This window comes from Accipiter gentilis, chromosome 10 (assembly GCF_929443795.1).
Source record: "Accipiter gentilis chromosome 10, bAccGen1.1, whole genome shotgun sequence".
Taxonomy (NCBI): domain Eukaryota; kingdom Metazoa; phylum Chordata; class Aves; order Accipitriformes; family Accipitridae; genus Astur; species Astur gentilis.
In genome coordinates, this window is record NC_064889.1 from 19311513 (window position 1) to 19324095 (window position 12583).

Below are 12583 nucleotides of genomic sequence, written 5' to 3' on the forward strand. Positions count from 1 at the left end.
GCGCGCGGGCCCGGGGTGGGGAGGTCGAAGGAGGGCGCGGCGCGGCCAATAGAAGCGGTGCGCGCGCTCGGGCCTGTCGGGGAGGGCGCGGCGCGGCCAATGGAGAGCGGCGCGCGCAGCCGAGGGCGGGGCGGTGCGGAGCTGGGGGCGGGGGGAGAGGGGGCGCTGCGCTGCGCGCCGTAGGTAGGGGGCAGGGGCGCGGGCCCGCCCCTTCCTCGCCGCAGTGAGTAGTGAGCGGGCGGCCATGTTGTGCGGGGGGGAGGGGAGGAAGGAGTTGAGAGGAGACGGAGAGACTCTCTCACACACACGGCACAAGATGGCCGGGGAAGCAGCCGCAGCTGCAGCCGGGCTCCCGGGCGCTTTCCCCGTGGCTCGGAGCGGGGAGGCCCGGCGAGCGCTCCGGGTGCCGGTCTCGGGGGCCAAGTCGGGCCCGGCACTCTGGGGGTTCCGGGGCGACGGAGGGCGGCGAGCCGGGCTGCCGTGCGGGGCTGCCGACGAGCGGAGGGTAATGGCGCCGGGCTCCGGAGCCGTGCCCGCGCCTCTTCCCTCGCCGGGCGGACGCGGGGCCGTCCTTCGCCGCGGGCAGGGCGAGGAGGGGAGCAGCGCCCCGTCCTCAGGGCCCCCGTTGCCTGCCGACGGGCTGCTCTTCGCCGGGTAAGTGCCTGAGTCTTCTCGCTTCTCATTGTCCTTTGTCCTTGGGAGGAAAAACAAAATGTCCTTGGAGCCGGGAGGGGGAGGGGGCGCCTGCCTCTCCCTGCCCCCCCCCCGCCGCTCCCTGAGGGGAGCCTTGGGGACCCCCCTTCGTCTCCGTGACCCCTTTCGGGTAAGGGGGGAGCCGCGCGGTTTGGGGAGGGAGCGGCGGGAGAAGGGGTGCCGCAGAGGGAGCCCAGCTCGGCGACCGCTCCGGTGACACTCGTCGGTTCCCGGGCTGCAGAGCGCTCCCCCCCCCACCCCCTCTCGGCTCATGCAGCACCGAGGGGTCTCCGCACACCCCGTCGTCCCCCAATGCAGCACGGAGGATGGGGGGCAGCTGCAGACGGGTTCCCCAGTGCAGCAGTGAGGAGAGGGGGGGCTGCAGACCTGTTCCCCTCCAGTGCAGCATGGAAGGGGGGCATCTGCAAACCAGCTTATAACTCCAATGCAGCAGTAAAGGGAGGGGGGGGAGAGGTGAAGACTGTACTACATCATCAGTTAAATGTTTCGCCCCAAGCCCGTATCTGTTTAAAGAGCATTTGTTGCCCATTGCTGCTCAGATGGGGATATGTTTTCGTAGTTTGTAAGAACAAAGACGCCATGTCCTTTTCTCTTAAAAATAAAACTTGGTGGTTTTTTTGTGGGGTGTTGGCTTTTAACTCTTTCTAAACCAGTAAGAAAAAACAGGCTGCGGATGAGACAGCTCGGTACTTTACCGAAACAATAGATAGAAATTTACTTCACTTGAAAAACAGCAGTTCAAGTGCAGAACTTTAAAGAAAACTCTTAAGAATTACGTGCAGTATGATTTTGCAATTAAAACTGCAATGCAAAAACTTACAAGCTTAAAAAAAACAAAGCTCGGTCATGCCAAGTCTACAGTTTAAAGTTGGCAAAATACTACAGTTGTGATTTTGGTGAAACTATGAGAAGAAAAGGCAGTTACTTAAATACGAATTACGTGATAAAAAAACCGAATGGGTTTGTGTGTGACACTAAAAGCTTTTAAAAAGCATTTATTTGGTGTCAGTTTTGGTTTTAGTATTCAGTTTGTGGATTTTTCAGGGAGCTTGCAGTCGTTTCTGTTTACGTAGCATTTTTATCATTGTTTCGATGGTTAATAATTTAGAAGTTGTACAACACCTATTGCAAGACTTTCTAAAAATGCAAGTTTAAATGGAATGCCTAATGTTTGTTTTGCATTGGCTCGCATTCAGCAATTATCAATTTAAGGGTAAAATTGTAATTCCAGAGGTATAAAAAGTCACTGTAGTAGAGCAAGAGGTAAATATTAAGAACTTTAGTTTTAATTGGAGATTGTGTATAGCCATATTTGTTGATTTATCTGGTGTACACTTGTACAGGATTATAAAACTCTGTGCAGGTTTTAAATATTGCAGTTGGAGGTAAATCTACATTTTTCTGTACTTCTCTGCAAATATGAATCCGTCATTACAACTGTGAAAGTTGGCTTTTTTCTTCTGGAAATATAAATACAAGTTTCAGCAACCATTGGACTCTATCATCTTTATGCAAAGTGTTTGGTATCATTATTTTAGATTTGGATTATGGTGCTTTTATAACCCCAGCAACAGTTCTGCAGTGTAGAACAGGTTGAGACATACACACTTTGCTGAAAAGAAAGTTCTAGCTTTAGGTGGGTGTCTGCTGTATTTTTTTATTTTTATTTTTTAATACATTAGGAGATAATTTTTAAAATAGCTTTGAGTTGTTTCTTTCAGCTACTGAAAATAAAATAGCAGCTAAGTGTCTCTGAAAATAAATTGCTTTTAATTATTAACATATTCTATTCAGTAGTTATGCATTTTTGTATATACAAGGTGTAGGAATTTTAATTTATATTTAAATATCTTTTAATGTAACATTAAAATGTTTTTTAAATTACCCTCATATTTACAGAATTATTCCAGACTTCTTCTAGAGTACGAAATAATGGTGATAAATATGACTGCTGCAAAATAAAATGTTAAGCCTTTTCACAAAAGGCGAGAAAAGTTGGCTAGAGGTAGTGCAAATATGGTGTTCCTTGTGTTAAAGAGCATAGTTTGGGATCTGATTAAAGGTTAAAGAAGCTGAAGGCTTTGAAACTGTATTCTGAAGGGCAAAAAATATCTTTTTGGGGGGAGATCAAGTAACTTATGACTTAAAATTCAGAGAAGCTGATGACAGAAGCCATTTTCAAATTACTTTGCTATCACTAGAGGTTTTATTTAATTTTGCATAGCCTACTTCTAAAGACTTTAATGTGAAAAAAAGTACAAGGACTGAGGTATTGTGTGATAAATTACTCAAGAAGAAAAAAATCACAAATTGGCTAGGCATTTGATCTTTAAGTCATTCAAAATTAAAGTAATGGGAGACAGAAGAGCAGATTGCATTTATTCATGCAAAAATATAGATCATGCATGTTGTATGTCAGTCACTCTTCATCTCCAGTGTTTTTCTTCAGCCAAGTATGTACAGCCACCCGTACTTTTATTTTTAGAGTTGAGTTCTAAAGATACAGTTACTGCTATCATAAGTTTTTCCTAACTTAATTACCTAAAGATCAATAAATTTCAAGTATCTGACTTGTTCTGCTTTTCTAAAGCAAAATGCTGAAAATTTTGATACTTTTTTTTTTTAGGTAGAATTCCATGAACAATACCTTATTTCCTGACTGGCTTCCAGAAGAATCGTTCATACCTTATTTTCTTAGGTAAGAGTGGTTATAACTTGTAGTATGTTAATTCCCTTGTTATTTTTTTGATCTTGGGATTTGCCTTTTTGGCTACTGTGCAGGTGAGAAGAAAAAAACCTCATTTTTAAATTGGAGTGGACCCATTTTATAAATTATCTGGAATTTTTTAAAGCCTGTTTTTGCAGATATGGCTAGACTGTCTTAAAATAATGAGATGTTGGATTGTTATTTTTTTATAGATGTATACACATACATATGCATTGGATTTGGTGGGAAATGACAGTATGTTCATATAAACCCAGAAGTTCCATATGTCCCATTTCACCAGTGAAAATGTGCATAGAACTTTTAAAATTGTTTGGGTTTTGTACTTAATGAGTTTGTAGCATTAATGCTTGGGGATATTGTAGAATTTGTGTATGATAGTAATGACCCTAGATTTCAGGTATTCATACAGAAGGAGATTTTTGGGGCCCGTGTCTCGATTTTGGAGACCTGAATGCTAATGCTTGGCAAGGATAGAATATTACGTTTTTGTACTGTGGGTAAAATTTTTATTAATCATAATGCACTTTATGTGTTATAAAAAAGTTTATATTAATCAAGAACATTAAAACTGTAGGTAAAATCTGTATGTACCTTTGTTTTCAGACAAACCTGGTTTTTTTTTTTTTTTTTTTTTTTTTCCTTTAAAGGCTATTACTGGATATTGTTCTTGCTTCCAAAGATTCGATGGCTGTTTGGGTAAAAGACCTTGAGCAAAATTCCGTGCTGTGCATACCAGGTATGTTATACTGTGTTGCGGGTTGTTTTTTGGTGTTTTTTTTTTATTATCCTGGAAGTAATTTTTCTTTTTTTAGCAAAATAAACATTGAACATTTATGTTACAATGTTTTACCATGTTGAATTTTCTTTCAAGTTTTAGTGCATTTGAAAACTGTTAGCATGTACTAGATACAGTAATGTTAATGTCTACTTTCACATCTTGTAAGATTTTTAATGGTCACTCATAAATAAGACTTTTTTAAAGAATCTGAAATGACCATGTCAACGTGTTGTAAAATAAAGCTGTGCTTATGAGGATTGCCATATCTACTAAGGTCATCCAGTCTAATCAAATTTTAGAAATGCTTTTCCTTCAGTTCAAGGTATTGCTTCATTAGCAAGTGACACTCATAAGCTTTTCCTTTCCAAGAAATTGTTTTTATATATTAAACTTAGAAATTCTCTTTTCAGTGTAAGTTTTACTCTAAAAGCCTAAACTTGCACCCAGTCATTATGAAGTATCTTACTGTCCTTCTTGCAGTATAAACAAATCAGCTTTCTAATGTTTGATTTTTTTTAATTTCTTTTTTACACTTTAAGGTTCTGCATTTAGAGTAACATGTTACATTTGAGTCATGCTTTCACCACTGTGTAATTAAAAGTTGGGGATCTTGTTTGCCTGTCTTGACGGGTTCCTTTTCACAGCTTACCATGCTAATGTACTTCAATACATGTTCAGAATTTCAAAGTGTAAGGTGTCTTCATGAAGACACGTGTATCAGGATTCTCAAAAATACTCCTGATAATTTGCTTTTAAAAATTACACAATTTATCACAATAACTTAAGAAAACAGATGTTGTGAACCCCTGTGGCTTGGATGAAGGCTTCAGCCTGTTCATGTAAGAGAAGTCATACACAAATTTTGCATATGCTTTTTAAAAATGTCTCTCTAGGTTTTAATAAATCTTTATATGCAGTAAGTCACTGCTAATATGCAAGGCAGATTTCAAATAATATTTACAGAGAATAGACATGTACCATACACCATGGATGTCCTGCAACAAAACACAGCTATTGAATAAGGCTGTTAGGTATGTTCTAGACCTTCATTGTGCAACTGTCTGATGGGAAGTTTGAGAATTAGAAGTTTGTGTTAGAAATGGTCTGTTACCTTGAGAAGAACAGCAGAACGTAGGTGAAATCCCATGCAAATTTTCAGTTTAGAGGGTCAAAATGACCAGATATTGCACAGTCTTATTACAATAAAGGCAAGGCTAGCCTGATTCACATAAAAGTCTGATAGTAATGATGGGACTGAATTTGTCAAACTCCAGGCTTGTATTCCTAATGTTAAATCCTTAAATGTCTAAAGCTGCAACTTTCAGTGGACCTGCTCTTAAAAAAAAATTAAAAATACAGTGCTTAAAAGAAGAGTCATCTTGACTGACCTGAGTGTTTTATGATGAATATGAAATTGAGCACTTTGATCTTAATGATCTTACATATTTCCTATATCATCATGATGCTGTTTGTGCTGAATAGATGTTATAATAAACCCAGTTTTATATGTCCCCTGTTACTTTTGTGAGCTCTTTGGAGCTCCCTTTTCCTGTAAGAACAACATGTTTTCACCTAGTAAATGGCAGCTTGATCTTTTGGTTAGGTAGACCTCAGTAGGGTAGATGCGCGCTACAGGGGACTTGAGGAAAGTTTTAAGTTCATGACCATACTACGGCATACTAATGAGGATTGATGAGGTCAGAAGAATGCTCTCTGGTCAAGTCTTAATAACTTTTTCAGTAGAGGAAGCTATTCTTCTATGGTGTTACAAAGCCATATAAGTATCTCATAGAATGAATTTGTAGCATTGGCAGCTTATATCGAAAAACATTGGTGTAGTGATATATTTCATGTTTGCCAAAATACTTTCTTAATTTATCCCAAGAAAGAATCCGACGTGGGGTAAATAGCTTTACAACATCTGACCTTACCTCATGCTGTAAAAGGAGATGCACTTTCCTGATTCTTAGAGTTAGCAGTGCCAATCTTTTGGTGACGAGTCATGGACCTATGATGCAAGGCATGGTTTATGTGGAGTAGGCTGTACTGTACTTATGACATGTCATTCTATAATTTAAAAATAAATATAAGCCACAACTATAAGGCTACCTTAAAAAAAAGTAAATCCATGTTTGTTTTTAAATAAGGGATGAATTTTTTAATCATGAAGGGGTTACAACAATTACTGTGAGTAGTCTGATTAAAAGATTTTCAGTTTGACATTTATTAAATAAACAGAATTAAATAGGAAATATGGGTTCTAATCTGAAAGGCTAATTTTTTTCAGCTGATACTTGTGTTTTCTAGCTCTATAGTTTGTGGCTCTTGGCATAAACCTTCAGCTTTTGTGATGCATTCTGTAGTTCAGTCACGAATGTGTTTTGGATATTAAAATTCAAAAACTCAAAATACAGTGGTATATTTTATAATGGTGGCAAATTGATCACTCATGATCATATGAATGAAATGTAATATGTTATTAACATCTTGGTGCTGTTTTTACAAAACTCATTGTTTGGTTCATCTGTTCACTTCAGAGTAGAGAAGTCTTACTACTACCAAGTGATACCATCCTAACATATTAGATTCCTTTTGCAAAATTTTGCTGAGGTCAGAAGAATGTGCTCTGGTTGAGCCTTGGTAACTTTTTCAGTAGAGGAAGCTCCTCCTCTGTGGTGATATAAAGCCATATTAAGTATCCTCATTAAAGTTTTTGTGAAATTACTATAACTGGATGCTAACTCTAGAATTAAAGAGAACAGGAACAAACTTGAATGCAGATGGTGTATGTTTAGCTGTGCTGTAAATTATTAAAAATGGCTGAGAGCTGTAAGTTGAAAGTCTTTCCATCATTAACTTTTACCTAGTCTTCATATATTAAATTGCAGTTTCCGAGTGGCTTTTTTTTGAGTGAAATGGTACGTGTAGGAAGGAGATTTGAAGGGCATAAGTAAACCTCTTTATCTAGTTCATTTCTTATGCTTGGCATGACTGATAGATGCCTCTTGGATGATCAAAGTCTAGCAACCATGTTGTGTTTCTTCTACAAAGTGTCCATCCACCATTTTAGAAGTACTTCAGTTTTGTGCTTCCATTTAATACCATCTGTTGGGTCACATTTAAATGCATGTTTTAAACTTCTAAATTTCATGTTTGTTTGGAAATTCTAGATGTTTGTGCCAGTTTACTACTATGATTCTTTTATCATTTCCTCTTTCTAAAGGGATCTTTTTCCATGTTAATAATTTCAAGTAAATTACATCAACAAAGAAATTGCAGTTCTGTTCATCACAGCTTGCTTTCTGTGCATCTGAGTAGCTATCAATTTGAAGATGAGAATTTAGAAGATTGTAGAAAATAATGCACAGTATGCTTTCACTGAACAGGTTCATTAATTTTTATGTATTTGAGGCTATATTCCAATATAAGTAGATTCTGAGAGATCATGAGAGAAAACAGTTTTTTGCTTGTACATGTTAGGTGGATAACTTGCATGTTTCATGATAGTGGATGACTTCATGCAGTTGAAATTTACAGTAAAAAAACCAAGGCGGGTTCATGAGTTGTTTTAGGTCTTATTTTAATCTTACTACCTCTGTTTAAGATGATTTTGATTAAATGTTTATTGATGTGGATTGCTAGTAAGCGTTTTCAAAATCAAGTTTTCAAATTTGAGCCTTGTCCACATGCAGATCACTTTGAGATATAGAGTAGCTAACTTGTTACATATCAGTGTGTTAAATAATTCCACTTCATCTAGCTGATACCACCTCTCAGTAAAAAGTATTTTAGTTTTACATCAAGGGCAGATCAGTTAGTTGAAGCATACTTCCACTTGATGCCTGATTGATCTTTCTCAAAAATTTTAAAAAATATTTTTTTGTTGTTGTTGCTTTGTTTCTCGAGGAATTTGTGTACAGGTCTGAATTCTTTGGGTGGTTTGCACAGGTTCTTTGATAACGGGTTGCCTAGTGATACTTCACATTTTTTACAGAAATGTCTTTGGTACTGTATGCTACGATCTGCTGGGGACTTTTTTTTTTTTCCATTTGTGGATAGGGCTTTTGTAATACTCTTAAGCTAGTGCTCTTGTCTTCTAGTCCCGAAAGTTTTTTTTAATTATTTATTAGTTTTCTTTTAATTCAAGTGTTTAATATATCCTTTTCCCTACAGATGTGTTGAGGAATTGATTTACTCACTGTAAGCAAAATAACTGCTCTTGATTGAAGCACTGGTAAGTTGTTATTCCTAATAACATTTACTTTTTAGCTTTAAAAAAAACCCCTACAAACACACATGACTGTAATGTTTAACTTGCTCAAGTTTTTGGCTGAATACATCCTAAAGTTCCTTAAAGTGTGTCTGTGCGTACATGTGTGTTTCTAGAAGGCTCAGTTAGAAGGATCACAGGATCATTCTTGCTGGGTTCTTAGGAAATGAAGCTATACTCAGATAGTACTCTCAACCTGTCTCGCTGGAGAACAGCTTTCATATGCAATTGTAGTTCATTGGTCTTCTGCTTCTGTGATTTGACTCCATATTTTGTTGAGAACTGTTAAATCAGTTTGCTTGTTCAGAAGGTTTTGGTACACAAATACCTGTCTCTACAGAGAAGTATTACACAGAGTTTGGATAAGTGGTGTGGAAAGTATCATAGCAGGAAGAACTTGTCTTATGAGCATCTCATGTTGTCCTTTTTTGCTTCTGTGAGGATCAGTGAGAGTCTGAGCAGATAGTAACTGTCTTCTGTTCTATGATTGTTCTGTTTCTGTTCTTCATTCATAAAGCTTCAGCGTTGCGGAAAATGGTATGTAATGCTGATACAGTTTCCTGTATTAAACTTATAGCTGATAGACTTCATTTTAGGAATCATTCCTCATATAGTCAAAATACAAAATTGGCAGACTTGAGTAGAAAAATACATTCAGTTCTATACTGGATAGATATGGGGATAGGATTTTCTTCAGTTTCCTTAACTAAAAGGAATTTGGTCTTGATGACGTTTTGCTGTCTCTGGCACATTCTGTGACTCTCTTGGGAGTTGTCTCTGGAAAGACCAAAGTCCTTTTGTCTTCCTGTCTGCTTAAAATTCAGACTTCTTGATTCTACGTTTTTAATTAGGGCATCCATTGCATTTTGTGTACATGAATTAACTTTTCTTTAGTGGGAAGCTCTGTTTCCTGTACAACTATGCTTCGGAATATACGCTTTTCTTTAAAAGAGACAGTTTCTTGGAGACAGTTCTTTCAGTTTGACGTGCTACCTGATTGACTAATGCCTTCCTTAGGCTGCAGACAGCTTGAGAAAATGTTGTTCCAAGATGCAAATATTCTCTTGTTTCAGTGGATAGATGATAGTGATTTTTAACTGTCCAATGGCTCTGTATGTTAGCAGAGACCTTCAGCAACCATGCTTACCTTGTACAAACTGCATCTATGCTGTCTCAGGTTCTAGAAAAGCAGCTACTCTCTGTTTGTACTCTAAAGTCCCATGCTTTCTTCTGGTCCACTCACATGATATGGAGGCTAGTGTAGAGCTGTTTTGAAAGTAAAAAGGAGTACGTGGGGGCAAGGTGCAAATCTTGCTAGGCCATGTTGATGTGGCCTTGTGCTGCTTTTAGGTATATTTCATTTTGAACCAATTTTATCAAGTGAGTTTTCAGTCCTGAAGCAAAACAGTAGAATTCATGAACTTTGAGGAATTCAGTTCTTACTGTGTGTACATGTGCTCTGTTTTGACAATCTTTGATTAGTGTTTCATCTCTTCTACTACTGTGTTCTGTAAGTTTTATTACTTTGTTCTTTCAGAAGTCGTAAGCTATTTTTCACACTGCATGTATGTGTAGAACAGCCTATTTCTTGCTATGTTAGAAGTAAATGTTACTCCCTTCTAGCTGTTTCTCAAACCTCTTCCTATGCTGTCCACTGTTGCCTTTTTTCCCCCGTCACCTGCTATAATCTCTAAACATGTGACTCATGTTCCATTTTTATATTAATCTTCATCTGTTTCCTACATCTATCTTTGGGCATTTTTTCTGTTTTCTCTCATTGGATTGTAAATTAGTTGTTGTCAGATCTGGTTTCTTGAGCAGGAATTTGGCTCTTTAGTTACATACCGAGTAATTCTTCCTCCCTTTTCTGTTTTATAATCCTTACTTAAAGGAAGGGGTGAATGTGAAACTGTTATTGACTTAAACAGTTGTCTTCAAAAGAAGTTGCTTCAGAATGCATTTATAAAAACATCCAAATGTATGGATCTTTAAAGATCTAGTATTACCCTCTCTCTGGTTAACATAAACAATGTTTAGTTGCAGGACTGATTTTTTTTTTTTTTTTTTTTTTTTTTTACTTGAAGGGAGGAAATACTTGAGAACAGCAGGAGCTTTACTGAAGTTGGCATACTTTTAATGCAATAAAATTTATTATTTAAAAATAATACCCACAAAAGAGTGCATCTGTGAATAAAGTCACATCTTACCTGAAATTAATCTCTAAATCTGAGAAACCTGGCAAACAGCCTTTCTTAGTTAAGAATACCTGATCCTACATGAGTTGTGCTTTTACTGCTGTGCTTACTGAACATCAAATCAGACTTAGGACTGGCCAGAGTACTTGAGTTTCTTTTAAAGATTGGGCATAATGTCATTATGGACTTCACATGTCAATAAAGGGCACTTCTGCTTTTTCCTCTAGTGTAAAAGTTACCAGAGATGTGTCTTTGAGAAAAAAAAAATCTTGCTTTAAACAACTTTGAAGTGTAGAACTTCAGGTTTGGTTTGCTCAGAACCTCATTCTGTCCATTCAGCTCCCTCTGTTGGAGTGAATTACCTTTACTAGCAGTATGTCACCTTGGTTTTTAAATTCAAGCCTCAGAATGTGAGAGGTCTCACCCTGGAAAACTTTGTAAATGTATTGGTGTCTTATGCACTTGTGCTGATGCCTGAGTGTTTTGCATGTTGTGATTGGCCTGCAATCTCGCACTTTGAGAAATGCAAGGTTCCAATAGCCATAAATAGCTGAAGCCATGTTTTTGGCCATAAGGGATGTCTTTTACTGCTGTGGTCTCTAAATAGGTAGAGCAACAAATAATTACAGAAAACTGAGGAGAAAAACTTTGTAAACTCAGATGTTTCAAAACTGTTGCATTAAACCTTTGGCCATGGTTGTGAATGGTTTCTGTCTGTTGACACAGAATTTCAATATGTTACCAATGATGTGATGGAAACTGAAAGTATTACATGACTACCCAAGTGCCTTATTTACTATGACCAAAATACTGTGTTTGGAAACAAATACAGTAAATAGTAGATAATATAAGCTTGACAAATGGGATGTTGCCTAATTGATGTTACAGAAGGAATGAAATACTCCTGTCATCTAGCAAAAAAAATTGGGCTCTTCAGTGGCTACCTTAAGTGTAGGATCACTGCAATATGTCTTAGTGGAGGAGTATATTTTTGCAATATGATCAGAACTTCTTAGTAAAATGTGCCTTAACTCATAACTAAACAAATGCTGTGAAGTATTTTAAAGCAAATGTAGATTTTGCATGAAAAAGTGTATGGATTGCTATTAATATTTTTGGCCATTAGTATAGCATCTTTTTTATGTATGAATAACTCTTAGAACAGGGGCTGTTGTAGCATGTTCTTAATTATAATATGTCATCAGTTCTGTTTACTGCTAATTATTTTACAAGGTCAAGAGAAGAGTTTAAAATTAATGTGGGGGGGTTACTTGCAAAGTTTTTGGTGCAGCCAAATGTAGGTGAACCTATTAGGGAAACTTGCCCTTAAATTGCATTTGGCATATCTCATTAGTGTCTAAGGCAGAAGGCTAACCCAACTGAAAACAGCCTTTTAAGGTTGACTAATATGTAACTAAATTATATTTTGAGAGGCGGGGAAAGCTGATGCCAGTAATTAAATTTCCTTATGTTAAGCTTCTTACAATAACTATAAAAACTATTTTATTGGTCTTATTTATGGGATTTCCACTGTGCTCATGTTAGTACTTCTGAATATTTGATTGTGACAATAATGGACAACTTTGTGGTGGTCTATTTTTCATGTTTTGGTACCTCAGTCAAGGAATTAACATTAAAAATTATTCAAAGTTTTGATTTATCTTCAAATGCCTAAATGGATTTGAAATTAGGCTAGTATACCAATAAGAACTAAAAAAAAAACCCAAACCAAAACAACCCCCCAAACCTGTTTGTTCAGTTCAGTGGGGGGTGGAGGAGGGAAGAAAACCTTTCAAAATATTCAATTCCTGTATTAACTGAGGATGAGTTGAATGCTTGAACTGAAGAATATCTGCAAACTTGAATGTTCAATTTCTGGTTCTGAAAATGTGAAGATC

At 37.7% G+C, this 12583-nt stretch overlaps 1 protein-coding gene across 8 annotated transcripts in view; it reads left to right on the plus strand.

Annotated features, from left to right (window-relative positions):
• Nucleotides 1-12583, plus strand: part of CHD2 (chromodomain helicase DNA binding protein 2) — a 91599-nt gene that overhangs the window by 17613 nt on the left and 61403 nt on the right. For 4 of the 8 annotated variants that reach the window (XM_049813401.1, XM_049813399.1, XM_049813406.1 and 1 more), the window contains exons 1-4: nt 187-654; nt 3341-3412; nt 4090-4178; nt 8394-8454. The gene's annotated coding sequence lies outside the window, so the exon portion shown is untranslated. Of the gene's footprint in view, nt 1-177; nt 655-679; nt 2351-3340; nt 3413-4089; nt 4179-8393; nt 8455-12583 lie in introns of those variants that run through there. The other 4 variants (XM_049813400.1, XM_049813402.1, XM_049813409.1 and 1 more) reach the window with 3 other exon arrangements.